The following is a 15835-nucleotide window of genomic DNA, read 5'->3' as shown; positions in this document are numbered from 1 at the left end:
GATTTCTTAAATAACTGCCACCAACATCCTTAAGTTTGGTGATCTAATTCCCCTTATTGCTGGAGATATATGCATTTATCTCCCTTACTCCAGAGCAGTCAAGAATACATACAGAGCACTCTGACAGAAGTTTTTGTGTGCATATTTTGAAGCAGAATTTCATCATTAATAGACTAAGTCTGGCAAACAATTTCTTATCCGTGGAGAGTATATACATTGTTCTTCACAACAAACAAAAAATAGTTCACAAGTCTGAGACCATTATGCAATTATTACATAACAAAATTGCATTTTGCCCTCCTAAGAATGACAGAATTCACAGAAATTGTTAAATATTAGACTGATAATAAAATCTGCATCTGGTCAATTTATGTTCCAAATAAAGCCTAGGTACTTGTCTACAAGCTGATGTGCAGAAGTTTATCTAAAAGCTGTGTTGTAACACAGGGCAGTCCAAATGATATCAGCACCTAGGGAGAATCTGGACAGCTCTGACACTCCATTAAACTTGCTTTGATGATAAGAAAATGGAGGAAACAATTCAGATGTAATTTATTGTTTGGATTTATGTAACTGGCTTTCTCTGCAGACACAAATTAGCCATGAAATTCCAATTGAACATGCATAATTATCCTCTTTTCATTGAATTACTCAGGAATTCCAAAGGTGTTTGATGAATTTGCATGATTAATTCAAGATTACAGCTTTTGGTTTCACCAAATTTACATAAAAATTCAACATTTAAATTTCAAAATATAAATCTTAAACATTTTTATGAGTTTTAACACTTTCAAATGTGAAAAAATGCAACAAAAAGACTAATATCAGGCCATCCTACATGGTTCTTGGGGGTGGGTGGGTGTACAAAAACTGCTGATAAAATTTATAGGAAGTGACATAAGAAAAACAGGGCACTTTATTAGCTGAATTATGGTTATTCTGATATTTTGATTGTGTAAATGTATCAAATTTCTTCATCACTTTAATTTGTAATTTATTAATATTTCAGTATATTAATATGCTTAACAAATCATGCTGAAATAAGCATCCTGACTGAGACTTAATTTAAAAGAGAGAGTCAAAACCTACATAAAAGTGCTAACATGACAAAACACATTCTCCGACAAACTGAAAAATCATGGATGTCAGCTGCGTAAGCATGCAAAAAGTCCAGAGAACCATAACAGGCATACCATGGTGCTAAGTGACATTCTGTACTACATGTGTGCTACATGATTAGAACTCTGAATAAGTATTCACTCTCATGCCCTGACAGTATTTATGCATTTTTTGGTCATAAGCTTCTTATTTTTGAAAAATTCTAAATAAATTTTACTTGTGCATTATTTTTATTAGACAAATTTACCTCATTTCATTATTTATATTCCTCCACTGCAGTAATACATGCATTACTTCAGGTGAATAAAATGAAAGTAAATCCACTCTCTGTAAAATTTATCACTCTGTGAAAAAATGTTTTACTTCTTCACATTTTATCGCAGTTGTCACTTTTGTTGAAAACTCATTCGCAATCCCAGAATTAGTCTTTTCTTGAAAAAATCAGCCTAAAGTACTTTTACGGCAAAGTCTGTAGACACTATAATTGACTGCGGTCAGGTGGTGCACATAGTTTAAAGTCATCTAAAATAAAAAAACAACATTTTCTAACTTCTTTCTACATGTCAGATGCATAATCCTACTTTGAAAGTCATAATTTAAAGTTTTGAGGGTAAAACATGATATATTATAAGTATTTTTCACAGAAATCTCTAAAAATTCAATTCAACTCTACTTCTAATTTTTAAAATATGTGCTTTCACACAGAAAGTTCATAAAATGACATATTTTGTTGAAATATGCCTTTTAAAAATTAAAACAGCCTTTTATATTGATGCAGATGATTTTACACAATCACCTTCAAGGTATCACACCGGTAATTGTTTTCACTATATGTTTCTATATAGGAAAAAAAATCTTAAAAAATCAGGTAAATTAATTCATGAAAAAATATTTAGCAGGAAGTATAAAACATTACCTCTCTCATTAGCCGAGTCCAAAAAACAGGGTACCTACACGGCATTTTCTGATTTTTTCCATCTGCAAACAGGGCTACCCTCAAATCCACGTGTTTTCAATGTGTTTATAAACAGCTCCAGTGCACCCCAGGAAGTAGCCTCCTATGCCCTGAAAAAAATAGTTCCTGTCAAAAAACTTTATTTATTTACAAAGTACATTAAATTTAATAGGCACAGGTACCAAAGTTGTAAAAATAGCCTGGAAGAAAATTAAAAAAATTATCAAAAGAAAGAAAAATTAATTTTATATGTATGGAACTACAATTGACTAAGTTCATTTTGATTGGTCAATTACCAGTGTGATACCTTGAAGGACCCTTGAAGTTGTCAGATTTTTTTCATTTTTGCACCTGAGATTTCTTAAATAACTGCCACCAACATCCTTAAGTTTGGTGATCTAATTCCCCTTATTGCTGGAGATATATGCATTTATCTCCCTTACTCCAGAGCAGTCAAGAATACATACAGAGCACTCTGACAGAAGTTTTTGTGTGCATATTTTGAAGCAGAATTTCATCATTAATAGACTAAGTCTGGCAAACAATTTCTTATCCGTGGAGAGTATATACATTGTTCTTCACAACAAACAAAAAATAGTTCACAAGTCTGAGACCATTATGCAATTATTACATAACAAAATTGCATTTTGCCCTCCTAAGAATGACAGAATTCACAGAAATTGTTAAATATTAGACTGATAATAAAATCTGCATCTGGTCAATTTATGTTCCAAATAAAGCCTAGGTACTTGTCTACAAGCTGATGTGCAGAAGTTTATCTAAAAGCTGTGTTGTAACACAGGGCAGTCCAAATGATATCAGCACCTAGGGAGAATCTGGACAGCTCTGACACTCCATTAAACTTGCTTTGATGATAAGAAAATGGAGGAAACAATTCAGATGTAATTTATTGTTTGGATTTATGTAACTGGCTTTCTCTGCAGACACAAATTAGCCATGAAATTCCAATTGAACATGCATAATTATCCTCTTTTCATTGAATTACTCAGGAATTCCAAAGGTGTTTGATGAATTTGCATGATTAATTCAAGATTACAGCTTTTGGTTTCACCAAATTTACATAAAAATTCAACATTTAAATTTCAAAATATAAATCTTAAACATTTTTATGAGTTTTAACACTTTCAAATGTGAAAAAATGCAACAAAAAGACTAATATCAGGCCATCCTACATGGTTCTTGGGGGTGGGTGGGTGTACAAAAACTGCTGATAAAATTTATAGGAAGTGACATAAGAAAAACAGGGCACTTTATTAGCTGAATTATGGTTATTCTGATATTTTGATTGTGTAAATGTATCAAATTTCTTCATCACTTTAATTTGTAATTTATTAATATTTCAGTATATTAATATGCTTAACAAATCATGCTGAAATAAGCATCCTGACTGAGACTTAATTTAAAAGAGAGAGTCAAAACCTACATAAAAGTGCTAACATGACAAAACACATTCTCCGACAAACTGAAAAATCATGGATGTCAGCTGCGTAAGCATGCAAAAAGTCCAGAGAACCATAACAGGCATACCATGGTGCTAAGTGACATTCTGTACTACATGTGTGCTACATGATTAGAACTCTGAATAAGTATTCACTCTCATGCCCTGACAGTATTTATGCATTTTTTGGTCATAAGCTTCTTATTTTTGAAAAATTCTAAATAAATTTTACTTGTGCATTATTTTTATTAGACAAATTTACCTCATTTCATTATTTATATTCCTCCACTGCAGTAATACATGCATTACTTCAGGTGAATAAAATGAAAGTAAATCCACTCTCTGTAAAATTTATCACTCTGTGAAAAAATGTTTTACTTCTTCACATTTTATCGCAGTTGTCACTTTTGTTGAAAACTCATTCGCAATCCCAGAATTAGTCTTTTCTTGAAAAAATCAGCCTAAAGTACTTTTACGGCAAAGTCTGTAGACACTATAATTGACTGCGGTCAGGTGGTGCACATAGTTTAAAGTCATCTAAAATAAAAAAACAACATTTTCTAACTTCTTTCTACATGTCAGATGCATAATCCTACTTTGAAAGTCATAATTTAAAGTTTTGAGGGTAAAACATGATATATTATAAGTATTTTTCACAGAAATCTCTAAAAATTCAATTCAACTCTACTTCTAATTTTTAAAATATGTGCTTTCACACAGAAAGTTCATAAAATGACATATTTTGTTGAAATATGCCTTTTAAAAATTAAAACAGCCTTTTATATTGATGCAGATGATTTTACACAATCACCTTCAAGGTATCACACCGGTAATTGTTTTCACTATATGTTTCTATATAGGAAAAAAAATCTTAAAAAATCAGGTAAATTAATTCATGAAAAAATATTTAGCAGGAAGTATAAAACATTACCTCTCTCATTAGCCGAGTCCAAAAAACAGGGTACCTACACGGCATTTTCTGATTTTTTCCATCTGCAAACAGGGCTACCCTCAAATCCACGTGTTTTCAATGTGTTTATAAACAGCTCCAGTGCACCCCAGGAAGTAGCCTCCTATGCCCTGAAAAAAATAGTTCCTGTCAAAAAACTTTATTTATTTACAAAGTACATTAAATTTAATAGGCACAGGTACCAAAGTTGTAAAAATAGCCTGGAAGAAAATTAAAATAATTATCAAAAGAAAGAAAAATTAATTTTATATGTATGGAACTACAATTGACTAAGTTCATTTTGATTGGTCAATTACCAGTGTGATACCTTGAAGGACCCTTGAAGTTGTCAGATTTTTTTCATTTTTGCACCTGAGATTTCTTAAATAACTGCCACCAACATCCTTAAGTTTGGTGATCTAATTCCCCTTATTGCTGGAGATATATGCATTTATCTCCCTTACTCCAGAGCAGTCAAGAATACATACAGAGCACTCTGACAGAAGTTTTTGTGTGCATATTTTGAAGCAGAATTTCATCATTAATAGACTAAGTCTGGCAAACAATTTCTTATCCGTGGAGAGTATATACATTGTTCTTCACAACAAACAAAAAATAGTTCACAAGTCTGAGACCATTATGCAATTATTACATAACAAAATTGCATTTTGCCCTCCTAAGAATGACAGAATTCACAGAAATTGTTAAATATTAGACTGATAATAAAATCTGCATCTGGTCAATTTATGTTCCAAATAAAGCCTAGGTACTTGTCTACAAGCTGATGTGCAGAAGTTTATCTAAAAGCTGTGTTGTAACACAGGGCAGTCCAAATGATATCAGCACCTAGGGAGAATCTGGACAGCTCTGACACTCCATTAAACTTGCTTTGATGATAAGAAAATGGAGGAAACAATTCAGATGTAATTTATTGTTTGGATTTATGTAACTGGCTTTCTCTGCAGACACAAATTAGCCATGAAATTCCAATTGAACATGCATAATTATCCTCTTTTCATTGAATTACTCAGGAATTCCAAAGGTGTTTGATGAATTTGCATGATTAATTCAAGATTACAGCTTTTGGTTTCACCAAATTTACATAAAAATTCAACATTTAAATTTCAAAATATAAATCTTAAACATTTTTATGAGTTTTAACACTTTCAAATGTGAAAAAATGCAACAAAAAGACTAATATCAGGCCATCCTACATGGTTCTTGGGGGTGGGTGGGTGTACAAAAACTGCTGATAAAATTTATAGGAAGTGACATAAGAAAAACAGGGCACTTTATTAGCTGAATTATGGTTATTCTGATATTTTGATTGTGTAAATGTATCAAATTTCTTCATCACTTTAATTTGTAATTTATTAATATTTCAGTATATTAATATGCTTAACAAATCATGCTGAAATAAGCATCCTGACTGAGACTTAATTTAAAAGAGAGAGTCAAAACCTACATAAAAGTGCTAACATGACAAAACACATTCTCCGACAAACTGAAAAATCATGGATGTCAGCTGCGTAAGCATGCAAAAAGTCCAGAGAACCATAACAGGCATACCATGGTGCTAAGTGACATTCTGTACTACATGTGTGCTACATGATTAGAACTCTGAATAAGTATTCACTCTCATGCCCTGACAGTATTTATGCATTTTTTGGTCATAAGCTTCTTATTTTTGAAAAATTCTAAATAAATTTTACTTGTGCATTATTTTTATTAGACAAATTTACCTCATTTCATTATTTATATTCCTCCACTGCAGTAATACATGCATTACTTCAGGTGAATAAAATGAAAGTAAATCCACTCTCTGTAAAATTTATCACTCTGTGAAAAAATGTTTTACTTCTTCACATTTTATCGCAGTTGTCACTTTTGTTGAAAACTCATTCGCAATCCCAGAATTAGTCTTTTCTTGAAAAAATCAGCCTAAAGTACTTTTACGGCAAAGTCTGTAGACACTATAATTGACTGCGGTCAGGTGGTGCACATAGTTTAAAGTCATCTAAAATAAAAAAACAACATTTTCTAACTTCTTTCTACATGTCAGATGCATAATCCTACTTTGAAAGTCATAATTTAAAGTTTTGAGGGTAAAACATGATATATTATAAGTATTTTTCACAGAAATCTCTAAAAATTCAATTCAACTCTACTTCTAATTTTTAAAATATGTGCTTTCACACAGAAAGTTCATAAAATGACATATTTTGTTGAAATATGCCTTTTAAAAATTAAAACAGCCTTTTATATTGATGCAGATGATTTTACACAATCACCTTCAAGGTATCACACCGGTAATTGTTTTCACTATATGTTTCTATATAGGAAAAAAAATCTTAAAAAATCAGGTAAATTAATTCATGAAAAAATATTTAGCAGGAAGTATAAAACATTACCTCTCTCATTAGCCGAGTCCAAAAAACAGGGTACCTACACGGCATTTTCTGATTTTTTCCATCTGCAAACAGGGCTACCCTCAAATCCACGTGTTTTCAATGTGTTTATAAACAGCTCCAGTGCACCCCAGGAAGTAGCCTCCTATGCCCTGAAAAAAATAGTTCCTGTCAAAAAACTTTATTTATTTACAAAGTACATTAAATTTAATAGGCACAGGTACCAAAGTTGTAAAAATAGCCTGGAAGAAAATTAAAAAAATTATCAAAAGAAAGAAAAATTAATTTTATATGTATGGAACTACAATTGACTAAGTTCATTTTGATTGGTCAATTACCAGTGTGATACCTTGAAGGACCCTTGAAGTTGTCAGATTTTTTTCATTTTTGCACCTGAGATTTCTTAAATAACTGCCACCAACATCCTTAAGTTTGGTGATCTAATTCCCCTTATTGCTGGAGATATATGCATTTATCTCCCTTACTCCAGAGCAGTCAAGAATACATACAGAGCACTCTGACAGAAGTTTTTGTGTGCATATTTTGAAGCAGAATTTCATCATTAATAGACTAAGTCTGGCAAACAATTTCTTATCCGTGGAGAGTATATACATTGTTCTTCACAACAAACAAAAAATAGTTCACAAGTCTGAGACCATTATGCAATTATTACATAACAAAATTGCATTTTGCCCTCCTAAGAATGACAGAATTCACAGAAATTGTTAAATATTAGACTGATAATAAAATCTGCATCTGGTCAATTTATGTTCCAAATAAAGCCTAGGTACTTGTCTACAAGCTGATGTGCAGAAGTTTATCTAAAAGCTGTGTTGTAACACAGGGCAGTCCAAATGATATCAGCACCTAGGGAGAATCTGGACAGCTCTGACACTCCATTAAACTTGCTTTGATGATAAGAAAATGGAGGAAACAATTCAGATGTAATTTATTGTTTGGATTTATGTAACTGGCTTTCTCTGCAGACACAAATTAGCCATGAAATTCCAATTGAACATGCATAATTATCCTCTTTTCATTGAATTACTCAGGAATTCCAAAGGTGTTTGATGAATTTGCATGATTAATTCAAGATTACAGCTTTTGGTTTCACCAAATTTACATAAAAATTCAACATTTAAATTTCAAAATATAAATCTTAAACATTTTTATGAGTTTTAACACTTTCAAATGTGAAAAAATGCAACAAAAAGACTAATATCAGGCCATCCTACATGGTTCTTGGGGGTGGGTGGGTGTACAAAAACTGCTGATAAAATTTATAGGAAGTGACATAAGAAAAACAGGGCACTTTATTAGCTGAATTATGGTTATTCTGATATTTTGATTGTGTAAATGTATCAAATTTCTTCATCACTTTAATTTGTAATTTATTAATATTTCAGTATATTAATATGCTTAACAAATCATGCTGAAATAAGCATCCTGACTGAGACTTAATTTAAAAGAGAGAGTCAAAACCTACATAAAAGTGCTAACATGACAAAACACATTCTCCGACAAACTGAAAAATCATGGATGTCAGCTGCGTAAGCATGCAAAAAGTCCAGAGAACCATAACAGGCATACCATGGTGCTAAGTGACATTCTGTACTACATGTGTGCTACATGATTAGAACTCTGAATAAGTATTCACTCTCATGCCCTGACAGTATTTATGCATTTTTTGGTCATAAGCTTCTTATTTTTGAAAAATTCTAAATAAATTTTACTTGTGCATTATTTTTATTAGACAAATTTACCTCATTTCATTATTTATATTCCTCCACTGCAGTAATACATGCATTACTTCAGGTGAATAAAATGAAAGTAAATCCACTCTCTGTAAAATTTATCACTCTGTGAAAAAATGTTTTACTTCTTCACATTTTATCGCAGTTGTCACTTTTGTTGAAAACTCATTCGCAATCCCAGAATTAGTCTTTTCTTGAAAAAATCAGCCTAAAGTACTTTTACGGCAAAGTCTGTAGACACTATAATTGACTGCGGTCAGGTGGTGCACATAGTTTAAAGTCATCTAAAATAAAAAAACAACATTTTCTAACTTCTTTCTACATGTCAGATGCATAATCCTACTTTGAAAGTCATAATTTAAAGTTTTGAGGGTAAAACATGATATATTATAAGTATTTTTCACAGAAATCTCTAAAAATTCAATTCAACTCTACTTCTAATTTTTAAAATATGTGCTTTCACACAGAAAGTTCATAAAATGACATATTTTGTTGAAATATGCCTTTTAAAAATTAAAACAGCCTTTTATATTGATGCAGATGATTTTACACAATCACCTTCAAGGTATCACACCGGTAATTGTTTTCACTATATGTTTCTATATAGGAAAAAAAATCTTAAAAAATCAGGTAAATTAATTCATGAAAAAATATTTAGCAGGAAGTATAAAACATTACCTCTCTCATTAGCCGAGTCCAAAAAACAGGGTACCTACACGGCATTTTCTGATTTTTTCCATCTGCAAACAGGGCTACCCTCAAATCCACGTGTTTTCAATGTGTTTATAAACAGCTCCAGTGCACCCCAGGAAGTAGCCTCCTATGCCCTGAAAAAAATAGTTCCTGTCAAAAAACTTTATTTATTTACAAAGTACATTAAATTTAATAGGCACAGGTACCAAAGTTGTAAAAATAGCCTGGAAGAAAATTAAAAAAATTATCAAAAGAAAGAAAAATTAATTTTATATGTATGGAACTACAATTGACTAAGTTCATTTTGATTGGTCAATTACCAGTGTGATACCTTGAAGGACCCTTGAAGTTGTCAGATTTTTTTCATTTTTGCACCTGAGATTTCTTAAATAACTGCCACCAACATCCTTAAGTTTGGTGATCTAATTCCCCTTATTGCTGGAGATATATGCATTTATCTCCCTTACTCCAGAGCAGTCAAGAATACATACAGAGCACTCTGACAGAAGTTTTTGTGTGCATATTTTGAAGCAGAATTTCATCATTAATAGACTAAGTCTGGCAAACAATTTCTTATCCGTGGAGAGTATATACATTGTTCTTCACAACAAACAAAAAATAGTTCACAAGTCTGAGACCATTATGCAATTATTACATAACAAAATTGCATTTTGCCCTCCTAAGAATGACAGAATTCACAGAAATTGTTAAATATTAGACTGATAATAAAATCTGCATCTGGTCAATTTATGTTCCAAATAAAGCCTAGGTACTTGTCTACAAGCTGATGTGCAGAAGTTTATCTAAAAGCTGTGTTGTAACACAGGGCAGTCCAAATGATATCAGCACCTAGGGAGAATCTGGACAGCTCTGACACTCCATTAAACTTGCTTTGATGATAAGAAAATGGAGGAAACAATTCAGATGTAATTTATTGTTTGGATTTATGTAACTGGCTTTCTCTGCAGACACAAATTAGCCATGAAATTCCAATTGAACATGCATAATTATCCTCTTTTCATTGAATTACTCAGGAATTCCAAAGGTGTTTGATGAATTTGCATGATTAATTCAAGATTACAGCTTTTGGTTTCACCAAATTTACATAAAAATTCAACATTTAAATTTCAAAATATAAATCTTAAACATTTTTATGAGTTTTAACACTTTCAAATGTGAAAAAATGCAACAAAAAGACTAATATCAGGCCATCCTACATGGTTCTTGGGGGTGGGTGGGTGTACAAAAACTGCTGATAAAATTTATAGGAAGTGACATAAGAAAAACAGGGCACTTTATTAGCTGAATTATGGTTATTCTGATATTTTGATTGTGTAAATGTATCAAATTTCTTCATCACTTTAATTTGTAATTTATTAATATTTCAGTATATTAATATGCTTAACAAATCATGCTGAAATAAGCATCCTGACTGAGACTTAATTTAAAAGAGAGAGTCAAAACCTACATAAAAGTGCTAACATGACAAAACACATTCTCCGACAAACTGAAAAATCATGGATGTCAGCTGCGTAAGCATGCAAAAAGTCCAGAGAACCATAACAGGCATACCATGGTGCTAAGTGACATTCTGTACTACATGTGTGCTACATGATTAGAACTCTGAATAAGTATTCACTCTCATGCCCTGACAGTATTTATGCATTTTTTGGTCATAAGCTTCTTATTTTTGAAAAATTCTAAATAAATTTTACTTGTGCATTATTTTTATTAGACAAATTTACCTCATTTCATTATTTATATTCCTCCACTGCAGTAATACATGCATTACTTCAGGTGAATAAAATGAAAGTAAATCCACTCTCTGTAAAATTTATCACTCTGTGAAAAAATGTTTTACTTCTTCACATTTTATCGCAGTTGTCACTTTTGTTGAAAACTCATTCGCAATCCCAGAATTAGTCTTTTCTTGAAAAAATCAGCCTAAAGTACTTTTACGGCAAAGTCTGTAGACACTATAATTGACTGCGGTCAGGTGGTGCACATAGTTTAAAGTCATCTAAAATAAAAAAACAACATTTTCTAACTTCTTTCTACATGTCAGATGCATAATCCTACTTTGAAAGTCATAATTTAAAGTTTTGAGGGTAAAACATGATATATTATAAGTATTTTTCACAGAAATCTCTAAAAATTCAATTCAACTCTACTTCTAATTTTTAAAATATGTGCTTTCACACAGAAAGTTCATAAAATGACATATTTTGTTGAAATATGCCTTTTAAAAATTAAAACAGCCTTTTATATTGATGCAGATGATTTTACACAATCACCTTCAAGGTATCACACCGGTAATTGTTTTCACTATATGTTTCTATATAGGAAAAAAAATCTTAAAAAATCAGGTAAATTAATTCATGAAAAAATATTTAGCAGGAAGTATAAAACATTACCTCTCTCATTAGCCGAGTCCAAAAAACAGGGTACCTACACGGCATTTTCTGATTTTTTCCATCTGCAAACAGGGCTACCCTCAAATCCACGTGTTTTCAATGTGTTTATAAACAGCTCCAGTGCACCCCAGGAAGTAGCCTCCTATGCCCTGAAAAAAATAGTTCCTGTCAAAAAACTTTATTTATTTACAAAGTACATTAAATTTAATAGGCACAGGTACCAAAGTTGTAAAAATAGCCTGGAAGAAAATTAAAAAAATTATCAAAAGAAAGAAAAATTAATTTTATATGTATGGAACTACAATTGACTAAGTTCATTTTGATTGGTCAATTACCAGTGTGATACCTTGAAGGACCCTTGAAGTTGTCAGATTTTTTTCATTTTTGCACCTGAGATTTCTTAAATAACTGCCACCAACATCCTTAAGTTTGGTGATCTAATTCCCCTTATTGCTGGAGATATATGCATTTATCTCCCTTACTCCAGAGCAGTCAAGAATACATACAGAGCACTCTGACAGAAGTTTTTGTGTGCATATTTTGAAGCAGAATTTCATCATTAATAGACTAAGTCTGGCAAACAATTTCTTATCCGTGGAGAGTATATACATTGTTCTTCACAACAAACAAAAAATAGTTCACAAGTCTGAGACCATTATGCAATTATTACATAACAAAATTGCATTTTGCCCTCCTAAGAATGACAGAATTCACAGAAATTGTTAAATATTAGACTGATAATAAAATCTGCATCTGGTCAATTTATGTTCCAAATAAAGCCTAGGTACTTGTCTACAAGCTGATGTGCAGAAGTTTATCTAAAAGCTGTGTTGTAACACAGGGCAGTCCAAATGATATCAGCACCTAGGGAGAATCTGGACAGCTCTGACACTCCATTAAACTTGCTTTGATGATAAGAAAATGGAGGAAACAATTCAGATGTAATTTATTGTTTGGATTTATGTAACTGGCTTTCTCTGCAGACACAAATTAGCCATGAAATTCCAATTGAACATGCATAATTATCCTCTTTTCATTGAATTACTCAGGAATTCCAAAGGTGTTTGATGAATTTGCATGATTAATTCAAGATTACAGCTTTTGGTTTCACCAAATTTACATAAAAATTCAACATTTAAATTTCAAAATATAAATCTTAAACATTTTTATGAGTTTTAACACTTTCAAATGTGAAAAAATGCAACAAAAAGACTAATATCAGGCCATCCTACATGGTTCTTGGGGGTGGGTGGGTGTACAAAAACTGCTGATAAAATTTATAGGAAGTGACATAAGAAAAACAGGGCACTTTATTAGCTGAATTATGGTTATTCTGATATTTTGATTGTGTAAATGTATCAAATTTCTTCATCACTTTAATTTGTAATTTATTAATATTTCAGTATATTAATATGCTTAACAAATCATGCTGAAATAAGCATCCTGACTGAGACTTAATTTAAAAGAGAGAGTCAAAACCTACATAAAAGTGCTAACATGACAAAACACATTCTCCGACAAACTGAAAAATCATGGATGTCAGCTGCGTAAGCATGCAAAAAGTCCAGAGAACCATAACAGGCATACCATGGTGCTAAGTGACATTCTGTACTACATGTGTGCTACATGATTAGAACTCTGAATAAGTATTCACTCTCATGCCCTGACAGTATTTATGCATTTTTTGGTCATAAGCTTCTTATTTTTGAAAAATTCTAAATAAATTTTACTTGTGCATTATTTTTATTAGACAAATTTACCTCATTTCATTATTTATATTCCTCCACTGCAGTAATACATGCATTACTTCAGGTGAATAAAATGAAAGTAAATCCACTCTCTGTAAAATTTATCACTCTGTGAAAAAATGTTTTACTTCTTCACATTTTATCGCAGTTGTCACTTTTGTTGAAAACTCATTCGCAATCCCAGAATTAGTCTTTTCTTGAAAAAATCAGCCTAAAGTACTTTTACGGCAAAGTCTGTAGACACTATAATTGACTGCGGTCAGGTGGTGCACATAGTTTAAAGTCATCTAAAATAAAAAAACAACATTTTCTAACTTCTTTCTACATGTCAGATGCATAATCCTACTTTGAAAGTCATAATTTAAAGTTTTGAGGGTAAAACATGATATATTATAAGTATTTTTCACAGAAATCTCTAAAAATTCAATTCAACTCTACTTCTAATTTTTAAAATATGTGCTTTCACACAGAAAGTTCATAAAATGACATATTTTGTTGAAATATGCCTTTTAAAAATTAAAACAGCCTTTTATATTGATGCAGATGATTTTACACAATCACCTTCAAGGTATCACACCGGTAATTGTTTTCACTATATGTTTCTATATAGGAAAAAAAATCTTAAAAAATCAGGTAAATTAATTCATGAAAAAATATTTAGCAGGAAGTATAAAACATTACCTCTCTCATTAGCCGAGTCCAAAAAACAGGGTACCTACACGGCATTTTCTGATTTTTTCCATCTGCAAACAGGGCTACCCTCAAATCCACGTGTTTTCAATGTGTTTATAAACAGCTCCAGTGCACCCCAGGAAGTAGCCTCCTATGCCCTGAAAAAAATAGTTCCTGTCAAAAAACTTTATTTATTTACAAAGTACATTAAATTTAATAGGCACAGGTACCAAAGTTGTAAAAATAGCCTGGAAGAAAATTAAAAAAATTATCAAAAGAAAGAAAAATTAATTTTATATGTATGGAACTACAATTGACTAAGTTCATTTTGATTGGTCAATTACCAGTGTGATACCTTGAAGGACCCTTGAAGTTGTCAGATTTTTTTCATTTTTGCACCTGAGATTTCTTAAATAACTGCCACCAACATCCTTAAGTTTGGTGATCTAATTCCCCTTATTGCTGGAGATATATGCATTTATCTCCCTTACTCCAGAGCAGTCAAGAATACATACAGAGCACTCTGACAGAAGTTTTTGTGTGCATATTTTGAAGCAGAATTTCATCATTAATAGACTAAGTCTGGCAAACAATTTCTTATCCGTGGAGAGTATATACATTGTTCTTCACAACAAACAAAAAATAGTTCACAAGTCTGAGACCATTATGCAATTATTACATAACAAAATTGCATTTTGCCCTCCTAAGAATGACAGAATTCACAGAAATTGTTAAATATTAGACTGATAATAAAATCTGCATCTGGTCAATTTATGTTCCAAATAAAGCCTAGGTACTTGTCTACAAGCTGATGTGCAGAAGTTTATCTAAAAGCTGTGTTGTAACACAGGGCAGTCCAAATGATATCAGCACCTAGGGAGAATCTGGACAGCTCTGACACTCCATTAAACTTGCTTTGATGATAAGAAAATGGAGGAAACAATTCAGATGTAATTTATTGTTTGGATTTATGTAACTGGCTTTCTCTGCAGACACAAATTAGCCATGAAATTCCAATTGAACATGCATAATTATCCTCTTTTCATTGAATTACTCAGGAATTCCAAAGGTGTTTGATGAATTTGCATGATTAATTCAAGATTACAGCTTTTGGTTTCACCAAATTTACATAAAAATTCAACATTTAAATTTCAAAATATAAATCTTAAACATTTTTATGAGTTTTAACACTTTCAAATGTGAAAAAATGCAACAAAAAGACTAATATCAGGCCATCCTACATGGTTCTTGGGGGTGGGTGGGTGTACAAAAACTGCTGATAAAATTTATAGGAAGTGACATAAGAAAAACAGGGCACTTTATTAGCTGAATTATGGTTATTCTGATATTTTGATTGTGTAAATGTATCAAATTTCTTCATCACTTTAATTTGTAATTTATTAATATTTCAGTATATTAATATGCTTAACAAATCATGCTGAAATAAGCATCCTGACTGAGACTTAATTTAAAAGAGAGAGTCAAAACCTACATAAAAGTGCTAACATGACAAAACACATTCTCCGACAAACTGAAAAATCATGGATGTCAGCTGCGTAAGCATGCAAAAAGTCCAGAGAACCATAACAGGCATACCATGGTGCTAAGTGACATTCTGTACTACATGTGTGCTACATGATTAGAACTCTGAATAAGTATTCACT

The 15835-nt window shown here is 31.6% G+C and overlaps 1 protein-coding gene across 1 annotated transcript in view; it reads right to left on the bottom strand.

Annotated features, from left to right (window-relative positions):
* LOC133203892 (uncharacterized) overlaps window positions 1-15835 on the bottom strand; it is a 94215-nt gene that overhangs the window by 74643 nt on the left and 3737 nt on the right. The gene's annotated exons all lie outside the window — the stretch shown is intronic.

This window comes from Saccostrea echinata, unplaced genomic scaffold (genome assembly GCF_033153115.1).
Source record: "Saccostrea echinata isolate AGI-Se365-2 ecotype Australia unplaced genomic scaffold, CSIRO_AGI_Sech_v1 ptg000052l, whole genome shotgun sequence".
In the NCBI taxonomy this organism is placed as follows: Eukaryota; Metazoa; Mollusca; class Bivalvia; order Ostreida; family Ostreidae; genus Saccostrea; species Saccostrea echinata.
This window is presented reverse-complemented; position numbering and strand designations above follow the sequence as displayed.